The sequence below is a fragment of the Artemia franciscana genome, chromosome 3 (assembly GCF_032884065.1).
Source record: "Artemia franciscana chromosome 3, ASM3288406v1, whole genome shotgun sequence".
Taxonomy (NCBI): domain Eukaryota; kingdom Metazoa; phylum Arthropoda; class Branchiopoda; order Anostraca; family Artemiidae; genus Artemia; species Artemia franciscana.
Window position 1 is genome coordinate 31321498 of NC_088865.1, and position 18607 is coordinate 31340104.

The 18607-nt window shown below is 34.0% G+C and overlaps 1 long non-coding RNA gene across 1 annotated transcript; it reads left to right on the top strand.

Moving 5' to 3' along the window:
• Positions 1–692: 692 nt before the first annotated feature.
• Positions 693–17934, top strand: LOC136025159 (uncharacterized). Its single transcript, XR_010617032.1, has 3 exons — positions 693–1805; positions 5214–5324; positions 17829–17934. It is a non-coding gene; the product is annotated as an uncharacterized LOC136025159 (long non-coding RNA).
• The last annotated feature ends 673 nt before the right edge of the window (positions 17935–18607 follow it).

Genomic DNA, 18607 nt, shown 5'->3' on the forward strand with positions numbered 1-18607 from the left:
TTTCATGAACATTTTTATGCGTTGAAAGGCTATTTACCAGTGTATCTGAGCATACCATAGATGTTTAATTTTTATTTTTCTTCTTTTCTTACGTAATTTTTTTTAAACGTCACATTTGCTACCGAACGTATCTTTTAAACAACCACGATCTTTTTTTAACTAAATCTTTTCTTATATTCAAAATAATACCTTTCTCTTAGTTTGACTTTCCCTAGTGCCTGCATCACTAAATACTAATACCTACGAAAGATAAATTTCAGTAGATAATACAATTATTATATTATAATGAAAATCAACTCTATAAGCTCTTTGAGATATTTTAGAGAAGGCCTTGCTTGTTAGAACTGAGTTTAGACGCTCTGTTGAATCACAAAAAGAGATCAAGGCATCCTACCATGAAAAAGTGACTTCTATTAACGGAAAGGATAAGCACTTAACCGACATTGAGATCTATTCTAGCTGTAATCTACATTATAGAAGGTCCAATCTTAACCAACTAGAATCCATTTTAAATTATCAAATCATTTTTCTCTTTGTACATTACAACTTATACAAAGAAGCAAATTTGTGTAACCATTTTTTTTTGCGGCTAGATATATAGCAGAGCATAACCAAGATGCTAAAAACCTCTGTTGATAAAGTTGCAAAACTTAGATATACAATAATTTTTTACATTAAATAAGCTATTTTTACGTATGGATGTACAAATGTATCTACCCAAGAAGCTTGAAGTATCTGGTTCTAAAATAAATAAACTGAGATATACAACCACATAAACATGAATGTTTCATAAATAATACACTAAGTAGCATCTTTCGAATAAAATACATACCTTTTTTACTTTAGCATGATTCAAAGCTGAACCTTAAAAGTATGCGAACACTAATTTCGTATTTTCTTGCAGGGAATTTTGAAAATCACCAACGAATCCCAAATGAATCCAACTCTAATGAATCACAAAAACATCAAGCAATCTTAACTCTAAAATTTTTCTGTCCTTCTGTGGCAATTTTGTTTTATTATTATGATTATTCTTATTATTATTACTAGTGCTACTATTGTTATTATTATTATCATTAGTATTATTATTCCGTCGTCAATAAGTTCTAAGACCACACTAGCAAAAGCCTGATAATAAGAGAAAAGAAAAGATAACGACATAAGAGACAACAACGGCAACAAACAGCGAAATAAGAGAAAACGCAAAACGAAAATGCACAGCCAGTGAGAACAAGGAAAAGGGCAAATAATTAAGCTGAGATCTCCACTCAATCGTCGTCAGTGCAAATACAAGAAAATACACGTAGGTCAAAGAAAACGAAATAAAAAGACATACCTCAAAAACAACAATCTAGATAAAAAGTAACCTTGGTGACTAAATGTTACAGTTACGAGGAAACTATGCCCTCATAGTGTTCATACCTTACCAACTTCGGATGAATTATATTTTCTTCAGCGTTCTTTTCTATTAAACATAACTGCAACATTTAAATTCTTTCAAACTGCATTCAATGATTTTTTACTTCTAGATATCTAACTATGCCTATCTGAGAGGATCACAATCTATATCCCTGACATTACTGAACTTAGATAGACCTAAAAATTTTATATTAATTGTACAAAGCTTCATCTTCAATTTAATTCAGACCTATGAGTCTTTTCAGGCGCTCCGAAGTGTGAAGCATTATTTGTTGGCAAGAGATTTCGGAAAGGCTCCAATGGCTCACAACAAACATCTATGCGTCCTGCCATAAAAATGATACTTGTATTAAAGGATAGGATAATTCATCCTTTCACAACCGAACGTAAACTTTCCTATTCCTTTCGAAAATAATCAAATTCAGTGTGATTGAAAGCACCAGATTTTACTTACTATGTTTAACAGTATTGAAATTTACTGCGTTAGAAAGAAATAGATTTCAACTCGATGAGTTGGGACATGAAGAATATTTGTACGCATCAATAAATTGCAAATAATCATTTCTTTTTTATCCAGAGAACTTTTACAGTTCAGAATCAGCATTATTCACAAGAAAAAGAAGACATATTTATGATAAACAGCTATTTTAGTCGTGACTAAACCCACTTTCAGTGACGAATAGAACAAGTATCCTCGAGTCATCGTGGGCTACAGAGATCTTTTGCCAGAACGCTTTGTCATATCCTTGTACCCCCTTGTGGCCCCCATCTACCACGGAGAGTTACCCACTATTAAAATGAACTTTCGGCAAATTAAAACAGTTTAGTGACCATACTATCAGACTAGAGCTCAGACAAATCGGCAAAACCGGTGTTACGGTCTTCCAGCTGGTACAAATATTACTTTTGACCATTTGCTCCTTACTATTCTTGTTTAATTTTTAATTTACAAGCGGAATAAAGGCTGCATAATATCCATCAGGCTTGCCTGCTTAAATCTTTCTTAACCTGTCAAGGTTTTCCTAGGCTAACCTACCCCTACTTTGTATGAACTACATTTTGACACATAGCAAATTACGATTCTTTCAATAACCATCACCCCTTAAAATAATGCTGACAATTACCCTTGTGCCGGTATAGTGGAAAAAGCTGTGCCTCCCAATCGGGGGAACGAAGGTTCAAGTCCCATACCGGGCAAGGGAAGAGAAATAATGCCCAAATCCGTGATAATTTTTTTAATTCATATACATAATATTATTATAATGAAAACCTCAATGAGTAATTTTTCTCCTTTTTTTTAAATGGGTGGTGATTAATATAAACGAATGAATGAGAATTGTGGTTGGTCAAGCTGTTTTAAAAAAGAATTTTTTTTCTCCAAAAAAAACTTCAAAAACACATAAAAAGTTGTTTGTATTCATTTGTATATTTGTATCTTCTTAATGTGTTTGTTGATTGCGTGTTTATGCTGTAAAAACATTTGTATATATCAATATTTAATAATAATCTAACTTCTGTCTAGTTCTTGAATAGTGTCTTTATTTAAGGCTTAAAATTTAATTCGATTTTTATTTGTCTCAGGACTATCATCTATGATATGAGATCCGGCATACCGGGCAAGGGAAGCGAATTCCGAAAAATAATGTCCATAATTTTTACTCCTCACAACAGGCACAACATAGCCAGCAATTTTGTCAGCTAGTTGTTGAATTGGAGCTTTTGAAGTCTGTGCTTCTTCAACAAAACGAGCTTTTTGTGCCAAGGACTATATCGGGTGCACTATATCTGAGGGACCTATTTACTTGTGAACTATAGCGTAAGGTGTCTCTTAACTAAAGGTGGCTATACATGATCTAGTCAGTCAAAATACCTTATTAATGCCTGTAGCAAGGATAAACTGACATTACCTGATTTATAAGTTATGTTCAAATCACGTGACAGTAGATAACACCCCAACATGAACGGCTACAGCGATTGAAACTCAACTAGTTTCTTTTCTCTACGTGGATCAGTAGCGACAATTGTATTTATTATTATTGGCGGTGGTTTTATGTGTTTTTAGTTTAGTGTTTTTTCTTTTTATCTTGTGCTGAGGACGCGTAGTTTAGATACAGGCGAAATATCCAAGTTATTTTAGTCATTCATCTCTTTTCTCTCTACTGGCCGCAGTCTCGTTTGTGTTTTTTTTTTTTTTTTTTTTTCTTTGTTGTTTATTGACTACAGCGATATAGAGCAAAAAGATACAGTGACACCGTAATATTAGACATCATTTGGGAATAATTTGGTGCAGATATAGGCTTCTAAAGCCAGTTTCTTGACATTTCATTTTTCCGCTTCAATAGAACCTGTGACGTTGTGAGCACATATCATTCACAAATCAATTTTTATCGATTATTATCATAATCATATGTAGTTTTTTAATAAAAATCCTTCCTACAACTATCAAATAGTTTTTAGTAATAAACTGTCAGTAAAGAACGACTCGCCCAATAGTAATCAAAACTCTAAAAAATGAATTTTAATAATAATTATTACATGAAAATGGGCTTTTTCAGTTGAATCCAATAGGATTCAGCTGAATCCATATGTAATCAAAATCATAGTAATACTGGATCACTTTAAGCTGAATCAATAGTAATCAAAACTAAAAAAAATGAACTTTAATAATAATTAATACATCAAAATTGCCCTTTTATGCTGAATACAATAGGTAAAATCCATTAAGTTAAATGTTGCCCAAAAAATATGACAAGCCTGGGAAAATTTATTAGATTTTAAAAAAATGGGGAGGGGGGGGGAAGGATCACACCGGTCTTAACGAACACCATACGAAAAACCAAACAGTTGTCATAAAGAAATTCACACCATCAGATTCAGCATAACAGATTACCCTGCTATAGAGGTTTCAAATTTCTATGACCAAAAATATTGAGTTTTCTAAAAACAAAAAAATTATAAGAAGAAAGTTCAACGATGCGTGTTTATTTTTGCTTGGGGAAGGGGGTTTGTTTTCTTCTTGGGTGATCTTACTGAATCAGTTGTTCTAGAAGATGGGGAGAGGGCTCATTAGAACGGAAATTACAAATTGTAGTGTCCGTTTTAAGTGGCTAAAAAGAGTAGAGGACAGCTAGCCACCTCCCACACCTCTTTTGACGCCTAAAACATCCGATGGAAATTTTGAAAGAGCCATTTGGTTCAACATAGTTGAAAGGTCCAATAACTACGCCTCTGAGGATGACGTGACCCTCTCCCCATAGCGCTGAGGCAAGCAATGCAATTTGCCCATCGATGACAAATAGTATTTATTATTGGAAAATATTGAAAGTTTTTCATGGGAGGGGGGGTATTTACTATGGGAGGATTTTCCTCGGGGATAATTTTCGGTTGGTAGGAATTCTTCCAGGGGAATTTTATAGTGGAAGTTTACACGGGGGAGGGAGGTATTTCTAGACTTGATGTGATAAAAGGTCAGAAAAAAAAATATTTTGACTAAAAGTTGAAACAACATTAAAAATTAAAACAAACAGAAATTACTCTTTATATGAAAGGGCCTACCCTTTCCCCATACCTTGGTCTTTACACTAAAGTTTGACTGTTGTCCCAGTTCTTTAAGAACGACGCTTGAAACATAAGGGGTGTTGAATTTGAATGAGAAGCGTTTTTTTTTTCTGTTTTTTTTTTTTTAAACTTTAAGAATTTAGCGTAAAGAGCGAAGATTCATGAAGGGACTGTCCTTCTTAAAAACTGTATAATTTCTTATCTTTTTAAATTTTAATGTTTCTCTTTACTTTCAGTTGGAAAAACTCGTTCTTTTTTTCTGCCAAAGGAGATCCGTTCAAGCAGGGTTACGATCCATTCATTGTGAGACTGTCAGGGATGGTATTTGAAATCTCTCTAAAAGGAAGGTAAAGCATTTATTTGCCGTATAAAAACATGGCTTTCATGCAACGAACTTTAGGAGCGAATGAGGAGGGTTTTAGTAAAATATAAAAATTGTTGCATTACAGCCAGCACGGATCTATTTCAAAAGTTGTTTCTGGACTTTGTTCCCTTTAACAATGAACCAACAAAATTAAACTTAGAGATCAGACAAATTCGCAAAGACACGAAATTTCTTTTAAAATATATTTCAGAGTAACTGATCCTTTTCATTTAAAGAAAATAAAATATCAAACTTTAAAAGAAGAAGATATATTAGAGAGCCCTGACTTTTCTTCTTGAGAACAGGCATTGATTCCCCAGTAATTAGTGACTCGTCACAAGTAGAACCCCCGGGGAAAACTTTTCCATCAACTGGAACTTTTGCACCTGGTACCACCTGAACAAGAAAAATTAGCAAGACTAATTTAGCAGCCTTAAGGTAACAATTTATTCCGAATTCAAGTAAATAATTCAACCGAACTAAAATGAAGAATCAAGGGTTCGTCAAAAATACTTTAGACTGAAATGGTTGTATATTATATGTACTTTTATAAATGTATTTTGGGTCAAAGTGTTTAATAGAAACTGATATAACAAACAAAATAAAAACCAGAAAATCAAATTTTTTTTTTCGTTTTACTAGTTATAAACCAATAAATTCTTATTCATCGCTCTAAAATGCCTTGTTCTTTGTACAGTACCAGGGGCAAAAAAATAATTATTTTCTCTAGTGTGTTTTTTATTTCCATGTGAAAAAAGGAGGTTAAAACGATGAAGTGTTGCATTCAAAAATAAGTAATAAGAAAAAATATATAAGTGTTGAAAGCTAACTTGAACTTTAATAGCCTTAGAGCTGCCGTTTTGTCACTGCTGGATTACCTAATGGACACTTTTTCAGCCTTTTGGGACCCTAAAATCCTATGAGAACCGTAAATTCATTTTCACGTGTCTTTTGGAAAAGGGGTACCAAAATTGACCACTTTGGCACTAATATACATTGAATAAAACGAACTTGGACGTTCTGCTTCCTCGATAAGTCTCTAAAAGTGTTTAATTACATAACTCTGCCCAAGAGTTATAATAACAGCCTCAACATAAAATCCAGACCAAAAATTATGCGACTAATTTGTCATCTTAATTTTTATTCTTCCCAAAGTGTTTCGATGGTCGATTGTGCAAAATTAAGGCGTGTTTTGAGCAATTGTGGTTTGAGCGTCTTGTAACACTGTTGACGACAAATAATGTCATTTCAAGCCAATACTGTCTCTGAGACTCCTAAAAAAAATTCAAAATCTATTATCCTATTTTTAGGGAATGTCCACACTATCAAAGTTTAATCGAATCTCAGTAATTTTTCTTATAACAGTTTTAAATAAAATAAACCACAAATAAGGCACAATATTGTTCAAAGATAAAAATCAAAATAATCCAAAAGGCTATAAGGAGAAGGTGGTAGGACTAGAAGTACGAACTTATGAAAATGTTAGCAGGGCAATGATACGCCAGAAGTAGTCACTGTTGTTGATATATATTTTTAGTTTTATGAGGCAAGGCAATCCAGAAAAATCTTTCGCTCTTATTGCCACAGGAAACACTCAGTGCAGAGATGAGCCTGAAGCTTCAGGAAGGAGTACGCCGCAGTCATCCTCTCCGCCCGTGACGAATCAACATTTGCCTGACGAAATAGACATGACAATGATAACCAGCCTCAACTGCATTGTGAACTTATCCTACTTTGTTGAAGAGCTTACTGAAGTTATGCTTGACAGACTCAAGTGCGGAAGCAAAGATTCCAGGGTGTGTGTAGCCAAAATGTCGTCCATTGGACTCAGAACCAACTTAGTGGCGGAACGTGGTGCCCGTGGTTGAAAATAAAATCATAAGAACAAACCCGATTCTCCCACAAGAAGTGTAAAAGACTATTTGACAACCTTTACTGACAGCAAGCCTAAATGAACAGCAGCGCGTTATACCAATGTACGAGGAGATATGAATTTTAAGGCTGTTTGGGGTGTTATGGGGACAGGTGGAGCCTATACCACGCACTCTGAAATACTGGGCGTCTTAGGCATCTGCCCTATATAAAAAAAGACTAATGTGTGTGTTTTGTTTTTGTTATAAGCAAACCAGACTTTAAGAAAATGAACTATCATAATTCTGATTCGGCGGAGATTGGAATGATTGAATCCTTTGATATTACTATCTTGCATTTCAATGCAATTCAAAACTTGTCGCAACATCACATGTACCATTGAGATCTTAAACCTGAACAGACATTTTTAAACTAAATACTTCATGTTTACCCCTTTAGGTAAAAATTTCACTTTTAAAATATTAATTTCTGTTTGCGTCATCGATTCTTTTCGAGGATGTTGAACGACATAGTTTGCTGTAATTAGAGCCTTATCAATACGAATGTCTTTGTGACAACAGCATCTCAGTGTATCTCATCAAGATGTAGGATGATATTCTATCCTGGCTAGAGAAGGGCAAATCCTTCGTAGATCTTACCATTACCGAATATAGAAAAGCATTTGACTTGATCAAACACCGTGTTGCTCTTCAAAACATAAATGAAATGGACGCCAAAACCAACCTGTTGCTTATAATTGCCGACTTCCTGTCTGGCCGTGAACAGTGGGTCTTCACTTGAACGAAAATGACACGAATTTTTTTAATTTTCCGAATTACTTGTGGTGCCCCTCAATGTACCAAACTTGTTGGTATCGTTTTCCTGACTGTCATGAACTACATCTATCGGTCCTTAAAGAATCGATACAAATTTGTGGACGATTTACCCTTCCTACCGAATATGTACTCGAAGGAGACTTTGCTGTGCGGAAATTTGACCCTAACATTGCGACTATGTTTTGCACCGATTGTGAACTAGCAAGTCTCATTCTAAATGAAATGAAGTACAAAGTATTGAGGTTCAATCCTCTAAAAACCTGTTTCCAAGTGCCAGTACCCTTCTTTCAGCCAGTGAACAGAGAAAAGATTCTAGGTATTACTTTCTCAACTTATTGCAAATTCAACAGTCATGTGATTGAGCTAGTCTGCAAAGGCTACGCTGTCATACAATCGCTTATCACAATAAAAAGATTCGGTTTTAGGGGTATGTCGATGAAACTGGTCTACATTACTTATACTTTTTGCCTAGAATACGCGTATTCAACGCGTACTAGGTACGCGTTAAATACACGTTTGATACGCGTACTAGAAAAAACATATCCTGTTTGGCGTCCAAACGTCCATTTAAGCTCCGGGCTAAGCCAAGATATTGAGGCCATAAAAATACGAGCTTGTAAGGTTATGATGGGAGAAAGCTAAACTTCCTACAAAAAGGCCCTTGAATTATTGGGACTTGAGTCATTCCAAAACCACCAGCAAAATCTTATGATCAAGTTGGGACAGTACATTCTAAGAAGCTCTAAGTACAGAACACACTCACCAAAAGACAGAACAAGTTGGAACCAGTTTACTGTCGAACAACACGGCATGAGCATTATTTCGTCCCCTTTCCACGGGTCTGTTTAACAGCATAAAGTAACTGTAGTTGGTATTTGTCCATTTGTTAAGTACCTAGTAAACAGCTAAGTTTTAATGCTTCTTAGTGCTATGTTGAGTGTGACGATAAAAATATCTATGACTATGTTTACTGTAATTCAGAGTTTTATAGTAACTGCCATTGGATTAAACAAATGACAAAAACAAAATCAAGCTCATAAAAATTTCCAGAACTGTAGAACGATCTATATAAAAATAAAGAGTCCCAAGATATATTGAATAGCCTATCTTAATAAAAAAAATCCTAATTTCAGTAACATAGGAAAGTATTACTCTCTTCTTTACCTGATTTTCTTTGTATCCTTTGCCTGGAAAAGTGTCACTGAAATCATAATTTTAGTAATACTAAAAAGCTTGATCTCTTCTTTGTCTAATTTGTGAAAAAAAACTTACTTATTAATCTTTAATCAGGCACCGCTTTAAGTTTGAATCATAATAAGACTTTCTGCTCGTCTTTAAGTTTTAATTTGGCTCTTTACTTTTCCCTGAAAATTTCTTTATTGCAAGTTCTTTTTTATAATTAATACTGTAAACAGGGAGGGTATAGGGGTTTATGTCCAAGACTAATTGCGTCGGTAAAGGGAGAAAAAAACGCTTTTTTGCCGGGTCAATTAGTGAATTGGTACCCCTGAACTATAAAATGGAAACACAAATTTACTTTACTAAAACTCGAGTAAAAAATAATAGTATTTTAGTTGAATATCTTATTAAGGTGAAAGTCGCTAAATCCATTGCAATGTTAAATATCTTATGCTATGAAAGAGATCTTGCTCTCTTACCTGACATACCAGCAAAATGAAATTTTGCACAAGTGATCTTTGAAAAAGGATCTAAAAGTTGGTCAGTTTTGTTTGTTCTGATTAAATTCTCGGGAAATAGAAAAAAAATATAATGTAAAACCTGGTACTTTTTTTTAATGTCTAGAGCCGAAAGAAAAGGAAAATTTGAAGAAATTGAAAGCACTATAAATTAAAAAAAAAACTTTTAAACTTAATTGGCCGGATTAAAAATTCTAGATTTTTCTAATTTGTTCCTCCACGATGGTTTTGTGTTAAAATATATTTGGGACTCTTGCACGGCATGGATAAAAGTGGAAAAGTCGAAATTAACCTGACATTGTAGCTCTTTTTTTAGTTTGTTCCAAACTTTTCAGCTTTCTATTCTGATTCGTTAATTTTATATATATTTATGAAAAAAAAAAAAACGTTTGATCAGTAGCTTAGCAGTTTTAGGCCTCATGATTGTGCTGAGGCAAGACACACCATAACAGTGTATAAAATACAGCCTCATTGTTGAAACGACTGAAGAGGGCAGACAGTAGCCAGGGAGGGTGGGAGAGGCGTAATGAGTCGGAAGAAGTTAAGTTGCTGTCCTGTCAAAACCCAACCGATGGCAAAGGCAGATCTAGAGCAATTTTTTTGGAGGGAGGGGGGTCAATTTGACAAGGACGCCAAAAATTAATAGAATTGGCACGTTTATTAAAAAAAGAGCAACAACAAAATGAGGGCACCAGAAAAATCTTGCACGAGGGGGCCCTCGGCCCAAGACAGATGGCTATCAAGACCAATTTGGCAACATCAACAAAACACATTAAAAGTCCAAAAGATTAAATCTGAATTCCATGTATGGAACAAGAAAGATCGTGTAAAAGGGACAATAGAAAAAGGCATATGCGTCATAATTGGGTGGGTGGGGGTCTAAATCTCTTTCGCTAGTTATCAAACTCTCTTTCTCTCTCCCCCCCCTCTCTCTCCATTATTCGGTAATTGTTCGTTATTTTATTTGTAACAAAACAAAACATAGTCATTTGATCCGGCGTCAGTCGCGTTTTTTTTCATTTTGTATTTTTTTTTACTAATAAATGATTCTGAAATTGATCAAAATACTTTTTATCAAGCCATCAATGAATTAATTTAGATTACATCCGAATCCTTTAGACATCTTCTTTAGATTATGTCTAAAAGATTATATTCTAGTTCCTGTATTCGCCTTGTTCGAACAAGTTCTATTGTTCGCCTTGTATGGCGAACAAGAAAAATCGTGTAAAAGCGAGAATAGACAAAGGCATACACGCCGTATATTGACTGGGGGGGGGGGGTCTTTAAACTATTTAACTGGTTATAAAACTTTGAATTGAATTGATACCATTACTGAATTACATTAGATGGATTATTTAGTCTGAAAAAGTACACCAAAAAGAGGGATGGTCTAAAATTTATAGAATCTGAGAGTCAGGCTAACCGACTCTTGAATGGATGATCAACATGTGGATCAGCATTAGGGGGTGGTCAGAACCACCTCAAAAACTCTTTTAGTGACAGGTCGGTAGATCCCTCATAAAATCAAACTCAGAAGAATTCGGGAAAACAACTATTTACTTTTTTAGTTCAGAATACAACTTAATGCAAAATGATGAGTCTCAGCTCCCTCCAAAATTATTGGGACTTTGAACCCATTCTGACAAAAAGCCATAACCTATTGAATATGTAGTTTCTGATAATTATTCCTTTTTATCATAAAGCATAATCGTAGCTCTTCAGAGGCATAAATTTGGCACTAACCATTCCAGAGTCTATATAGTCAGAATGTTAGGGTTTGATAAATTGTTAATCAAAACAAATGAACCTATTTGTTTCTGAAAAAGAAAGAAATGTTCTAAATATAAGTTATTTCAAATAACTTATTAAATCCATTTAGATGCATCGATAAAAGAACTTCGATAAATTATGACAAAAAGTTATGGCTTTGTTTTCTAAACTTGCTTTAGCAAACGAAAGCGAAGAACAAATCAAGGCTAAAATAAATTTTCGTTCCCTGTTTTGCAATTTTAGTCCTTATAATCCAGAATTCAGCTTAGTAATGAATAACTGTCTCCTACAAATTTTTTCTTTATTCTTTCTTATTAATATTCATTAGATAAAGCGTCCCGACGTATTGTACGAAGCAAAAAAACCGACAGAATATAAAAATAAGAAGAGGCCATAGTTCTTGACCAACAAAGTTTACCAATCCTTTGATTTCCGAAACTGTCTTGTTTATTATTGTTTCTTACCTTATAAAGTTTTAATCTTAATGTTTGATTAGTCATTATCAATAGCGTATGTTTCCTCTTTTTCTTTTTGTACACATGTAATGTATGTTTATTCGAGGGTTCTGAGTTTCACTTTCTGTTTGTTTTTGTTTTTTTTTTATTCAATAGTCCGTGTAAGAGTATAGAGCAGGGGTTTATTGCAAAAGATCCATTGCGCCATTTAAAGTGTTCGTAAGTTCTAACCACCCCTCTCCCTTTCCTCCCCTCAAAATGTGAAAATTTTGCTTTCGATCATAAAAAGCAGTTTAAGACTGGTTTATTCGTTAGAATTTCCTCTAAATGAAAAGCAATCCACCAAAAGATTATTATAGGTAATTCTCGATGAGACAAAGCTGGTAACTTCACTTTACTTGCACTTCTTCTGGAGACCAGAGGCTCCATCTTATCTTGTACCAATGGGCGCTGAAATCATTTTGGATCTTCCTTTTCTTCTTGTTGTGGTGGATACCTTCAAATTGTTTAGCCAGTTCCTGTGCTGGATTTTTTCACGCCTTTGAAAGCAGTTCAAGGGTTCCACAACAAGCATAAAAATTGGTTTAAGGTTTTTATCTAGCCATCTGGCTTGCTTATTCCATTGATGTTTTATTAGGAATAGCTTGAGTAAAAGCTCCTGGACTCTAGACACCCGACTAGATCACTCATAGTTAATCACTAGATCACTCATCATTAATTTTTCTTTTTCTTCTTTTCTTACGTAATTTTTTTTAAACGTCACATTTGCTAGCGAACGTATCTTTTAAACAACCACGATCTTTTTTTAACTAAATCTTTTCTTATATTCAAAATAATACCTTTCTCTTAGTTTGACTTTCCCTAGTGCCTGCATCACTAAATACTAATACCTACAAAAGATAAATTTCAGTAGATAATACAATTATTATATTATAATGAAAATCAACTCTATAAGCTCTTTGAGATATTTTAGAGAAGGCCTTGCTTGTTAGAACTGAGTTTAGACGCTCTGTTGAATCACAAAAAGAGATCAAGGCATCATACCATGAAAAAGTGACTTCTATTAACGGAAAGGATAAGCACTTAACCGACATTGAGATCTATTCTAGCTGTAATCTACATTATAGAAGGTCCAATCTTAACCAACTAGAATCCATTTTAAATTGTCAAATCATTTTTCTCTTTGTACATTACAACTTATACAAAGAAGCAAATTTGTGTAACCATTTTTTTTGCGGCTAGATATATAGCAGAGCATAACCAAGATGCTAAAAACCTCTGTTGATAAAGTTGCAAAACTTAGATATACAATAATTTTTTACATTAAATAAGCTATTTTTACGTATGGATGTACAAATGTATCTACCCAAGAAGCTTGAAGTATCTGGTTCTAAAATAAATAAACTGAGATATACAACCACATAAACATGAATGTTTCATAAATAATAAACTAAGTAGCATCTTTCGAATAAAATACATACCTTTTTTACTTTAGCATGATTCAAAGCTGAACCTTAAAAGCGTGCGAACACTAATTTTGTATTTTCTTGCAGGGAATTTTGAAAATCACCAACGAATCCCAAATGAATCCAACTCTAATGAATCACAAAAACATCAAGCAATCTTAACTCTAAAATTTTTCTGTCCTTCTGTGGCAGTTTTGTTTTATTATTATGATTATTCTTATTATTATTACTAGTGCTACTACTGTTATTATTATTATCATTAGTATTATTATTCCGTCGTCAATAAGTTCTAAGACCACACTAGCAAAAGCCTGATAATAAGAGAAAAGAAAAGATAACGACATAAGAGACAACAACGGCAACAAACAGCGAAATAAGAGAAAACGCAAAACGAAAATGCACAGCCAGTGAGAACAAGGAAAAGGGCAAAATATTAAGCTGAGATCTCCACTCAACCGTCGTCAGTGCAAATACAAGAAAATACACGTAGGTAAAAAAAAAAACGAAATAAAAAGACATACCTCAAAAACAACAATCTAAATAAAAAGTAACCTTGGTGACTAAATGTTACAGTTACGAGGAAACTATGCCCTCATAGTGTTCATACCTTACCAACTTCGGATGAATTATATTTTCTTCAGCGTTTTCTATTAAACACAACTGCAACATTTAAATTCTTTCAAACTGCATTCACTGATTTTTTACTTCTAGATATCTAACTATGCCTATCTGAGAGGATCACAATCTATATCCCTGACATTACTGAACTTAGATAGACCTAAAAATTTTATATTAATTGTACAAAGCTTCATCTTCAATTTAATTCAGACCTATGAGTCTTTTCAGGCGCTCCGAAGTGTGAAGCATTATTTGTTGGCAAGAGATTTCGGAAAGGCTCCAATGGCTCACAACAAACATCTATGCGTCCTGCCATAAAAATGATGCTTGTATTAAAGGATAGGATAATTCATCCTTTCACAACCGAACGTAAACTTTCCTATTCCTCTCGAAAATAATCAAATTCAGTGTGATTGAAAGCACCAGATTTTACTTACTATGTTTAACAGTATTGAAATTTACTGCGTTAGAAACAAATAGATTTCAACTCGATGAGTTGGGACATGAAGAATATTTGTACGCATCAATAAATTGCAAATAATCATTTCTTTTTTATCCAGAAAACTTTTACAGTTCAGAATCAGCATTATTCACAAGAAAAAGAAGAAATATTTATGATAAACAGCTATTTTAGTCGTGACTAAACCCACTTTCAGTGACGAATACAGAGATCTTACAGAGATCTTTTGCCAGAACGCTTTGTCATATCCTTGTACCCCCTTGTGGTCCCCAACTACCACGGAGAGTTACCCACTATTAAAATGAACTTTCGGCAAATTAAAACAGTTTAGTGACCATACTATCAGACTAGAGCTCAGACAAATCGGCAAAACCGGTGTTATGGTCTTCCAGCTGGTACAAATATTACTATTGACCATTTGCTCCTTACTATTCTTGTTTAATTTTTAATTTACAAGCGGAATAAAGGCTGCATAATATCCATCAGGCTTGCCTGCTTAAATCTTTCTTAACCTGTCAAGGTTTTCCTAGGCTAACCTACCCCTACTTTGTATGAACTACATTTTGACACATAGCAAATTACGATTCTTTCAATAACCATCACCCCTTAAAATAATGCTGACAATTACCCTTGTGCCGGTGTAGTGGAAAAAGCTGTGCCTCCCAATCGGGGGAACGCAGGTTCAAGTCCCATACCGGGCAAGGGAAGACCAAAAAATTCCCAAACTCGTGATAATTTTTTTAATTCATAATATTAAATATTATGATAATTTAATTCATAATATTATTATAATGAAAACCTCAATGAGTAATTTTTCTCCTTTTTTTTAAATGGGTGGTGATTAATATAAACGAATGAATGAGAATTGTGGTTGGTCAAGCTGTTCTTTCCAGCTGTTTTAAAAAAGAATTTTTTTTCTCCAAAAAAAACTTCAAAAACACATAAAAAGTTGTTTGTATTCATTTGTATATTTGTATCTTCTTAATGTGTTTGTTGATTGCGTGTTTATGCTGTAAAAACATTTGTATATATCAATATTTAATAATAATCTAACTTCTGTCTAGTTCTTGAATAGCGTCTTTATTTAATGCTTAAAATTTAATTCGATTTTCTTTTGTCTCAGGACTATCATCTATGATATGAGATCCGGCATACCGGGCAAGGGAAGCGAATTCCGAAAAATAATGTCCATAATTTTTACTCCTCACAACAGGCACAACATAGCCATCAATTTTGTCAGCTAGTTGTTGAATTGGAGATTTTGAAGTCTGTGCTTCTTCAACAAAACGAGCTTTTTGTGCCAAGGACTATATCGGGTGCACTATATCTGAGGGACCTATTTACTTGTGAACTATAGCGTAAGGTGTCTCTTAACTAAAGGTGGCTATACATGATCTAGTCAGTCAAAATACCTTATTAATGCCTGTAGCAAGGATAAACTGACATTACCTGATTTTTAAGTTATGTTCAAATCACGTGACAGTAGATAACACCCCAACATGAACGACTACAGCGATTGAAACTCAACTAGTTTCTTTTCTCTACGTGGATCAGTAGCGACAATTGTATTTATTATTATTGGCGGTGGTTTTATGTGTTTTTAGTTTAGTGTTTTTTCTTTTTATCTTGTGCTGAGGACGCGTAGTTTAGATACAGGCAAAATATCCGCGTTATTTTAGTCATTCATCTCTTTTCTCTCTACTGGCCGCAGTCTCGTTTGTGGTTTTTTTTTCAGTTTTTTTTTCTTTGTTGTTTATTGACTACAGCGATATAGAGCAAAAAGATACAGTGACACCGTAATATTAGACATCATTTGGGAATAATTTGGTGCAGATATAGGCTTCTAAAGCCAGTTTCTTTACATTTCATTTTTCCGCTTCAATAGAACCTGTGACGTTGTGAGCACATATCATTCACAAATCAATTTTTATCGATTATTATCATAATCATATGTAGTCTTTTAATAAAAATCCTTCCTACAACTATCAAACAGTTTTTAGTAATGAACTGTCAGTAAAGAACGACTCGCCCAATAGTAATCAAAACTCTAAAAAATGAATTTTAATAATAATTATTACATGAAAATGGGCTTTTTCAGTTGAATCCAATAGGATTCAGCTGAATCCATATGTAATCAAAATCATAGTAATACTGGATCACTTTAAGCTGAATCAATAGCAATCAAAACTAAAAAAATGAACTTTAATAATAATTAATACATCAAAATTGCCCTTTTATGCTGAATACAATAGGTAAAATCCATTAAGTTAAATGTTGCCCAAAAAATGTGACAAGCCTGGGAAAATTTACTAGATTTTAAAAAAATGGGGAGGGGGGGGAAAGGATCACACCGGCCTTAACGAACACCATACGAAAAACCAAACAGTTGTCATAAAGAAATTCACACCATCAGATTCAGCATAACAGATTACCCTGCTATAGAGGTTTCAAATTTCTGTGACCAAAAATATTGAGTTTTCTAAAAACAAAAAAATTATAAGAAGAAAGTTCAACGATGCGTGTTTATTTTTGCTTGGGGGAGGGGGTTTGTTATCTTCTTGGGTGATCTTACTGAATCAGTTGTTCTAGAAGATGGGGAGAGGGCTCATTAGAACGGAAATTACAAATTGTAGTGTCCGTTTTAAGTGGCTAAAAAGAGTAGAGGACAGCTAGCCACCTCCCAAACATCTTTTGACGCCTAAAACATCCGATGGAAATTTTGAAAGAGCCATTTGGTTCAACATAGTTGAAAAGGTCCAATAACTACGCTTCTGAGGATGACGTGACCCTCTCCCCATAGCGCCGAGGCAAGCAATGCAATTTGCCCATCGATAACAAATAGTATTTATTATTGGAAAATATTGGAAGTTTTTCATGGGAGGGGGGGGGTATTTACTATGGGAGGATTTTCCTCGGGGATAATTTTCGGTTGGTAGGAATTTTTCCATGGGAATTTTATAGTGGAAGTTTACACGGGGGAGGGAGGCATTTCTAGACTTGATGTGATAAACGGTCAGAAAACAAATGTTTTGACTAAAAGTTGAAACAACATTAAAAATTAAAACAAACAGAAATTACTCTTTATATGAAAGGGCCTACCCTTTCCCCATACCTTGGTCTTTACACTAAAGTTTGACTGTTGTCCCAATTCTTTAAGAACGACGCTTGAAACATAAGGGGTGTTGAATTTGAATAAGAAGCGTTTTTTTTTGTTTTTTTTTTTAAACTTTAAGAATTTAGCGTAAAGAGCGAGGATTCATGAAGGGACTGTCCTTCTTAAAAAACTGTATAATTTCTTATCTTTTTAAATTTTAATGTTTCTCTTTACTTTCAGTTGGAAAAACTCGTTCTTTTTTTCTGCCAAAGGAGATCCGTTCAAGCAGGGCTACGATCCATTCATTGTGAGACTGTCAGGGATGGTATTTGAAATCTCTCTAAAAGGAAGGTAAAGCATTTATTTGCCGCATAAAAACATGGCTTTCATGCAACGAACTTTTGGAGCGAATGAGGAGGGTTTTAGTAAAATATAAAAATTGTAGCATTACAGCCAGCACGGATCTATTTCAAAAGTTGTTTCTGGACTTTGTTCCCTTTAACAATGAACCAACAAAATAAAACTTAGAGATCAGACAAATTCGCAAAGACACGAAATTTCTTTTAAAATATATTTCAGAGTAACTGATCCTGTTCATTTAAAGAAAATAAAATATCAAACTTTAAAAGAAGAAGATATATTAGAGAGCCCTGAGTTTTCTTCTTGAGAACAGGCATTGATTCCCCAGTAATTAGTGACTCGTCACAAGTAGAACCCCCGGGGAAAACTTTTCCATCAACTGGAACTTTTGCACCTGGTACCACCTGAACAAGAAAAATTAGCAAGACTAATTTAGCAGCCTTAAGGTAACAATTTATTACGAATTCAAGTAAATAATTCAACCGAACTAAAATGAAGAATCAAGGGTTCGTCAAAAATACTTTAGACTGAAATGGTTGTATATTATATGTACTTTTATAAATGTATTTTGGGTCAAAGTGTTTAATAGAAACTGATATAACAAACAAAATAAAAAGCAGAAATTCAAATTTTTTTTTCGTTTTACTAGTTATAAACCA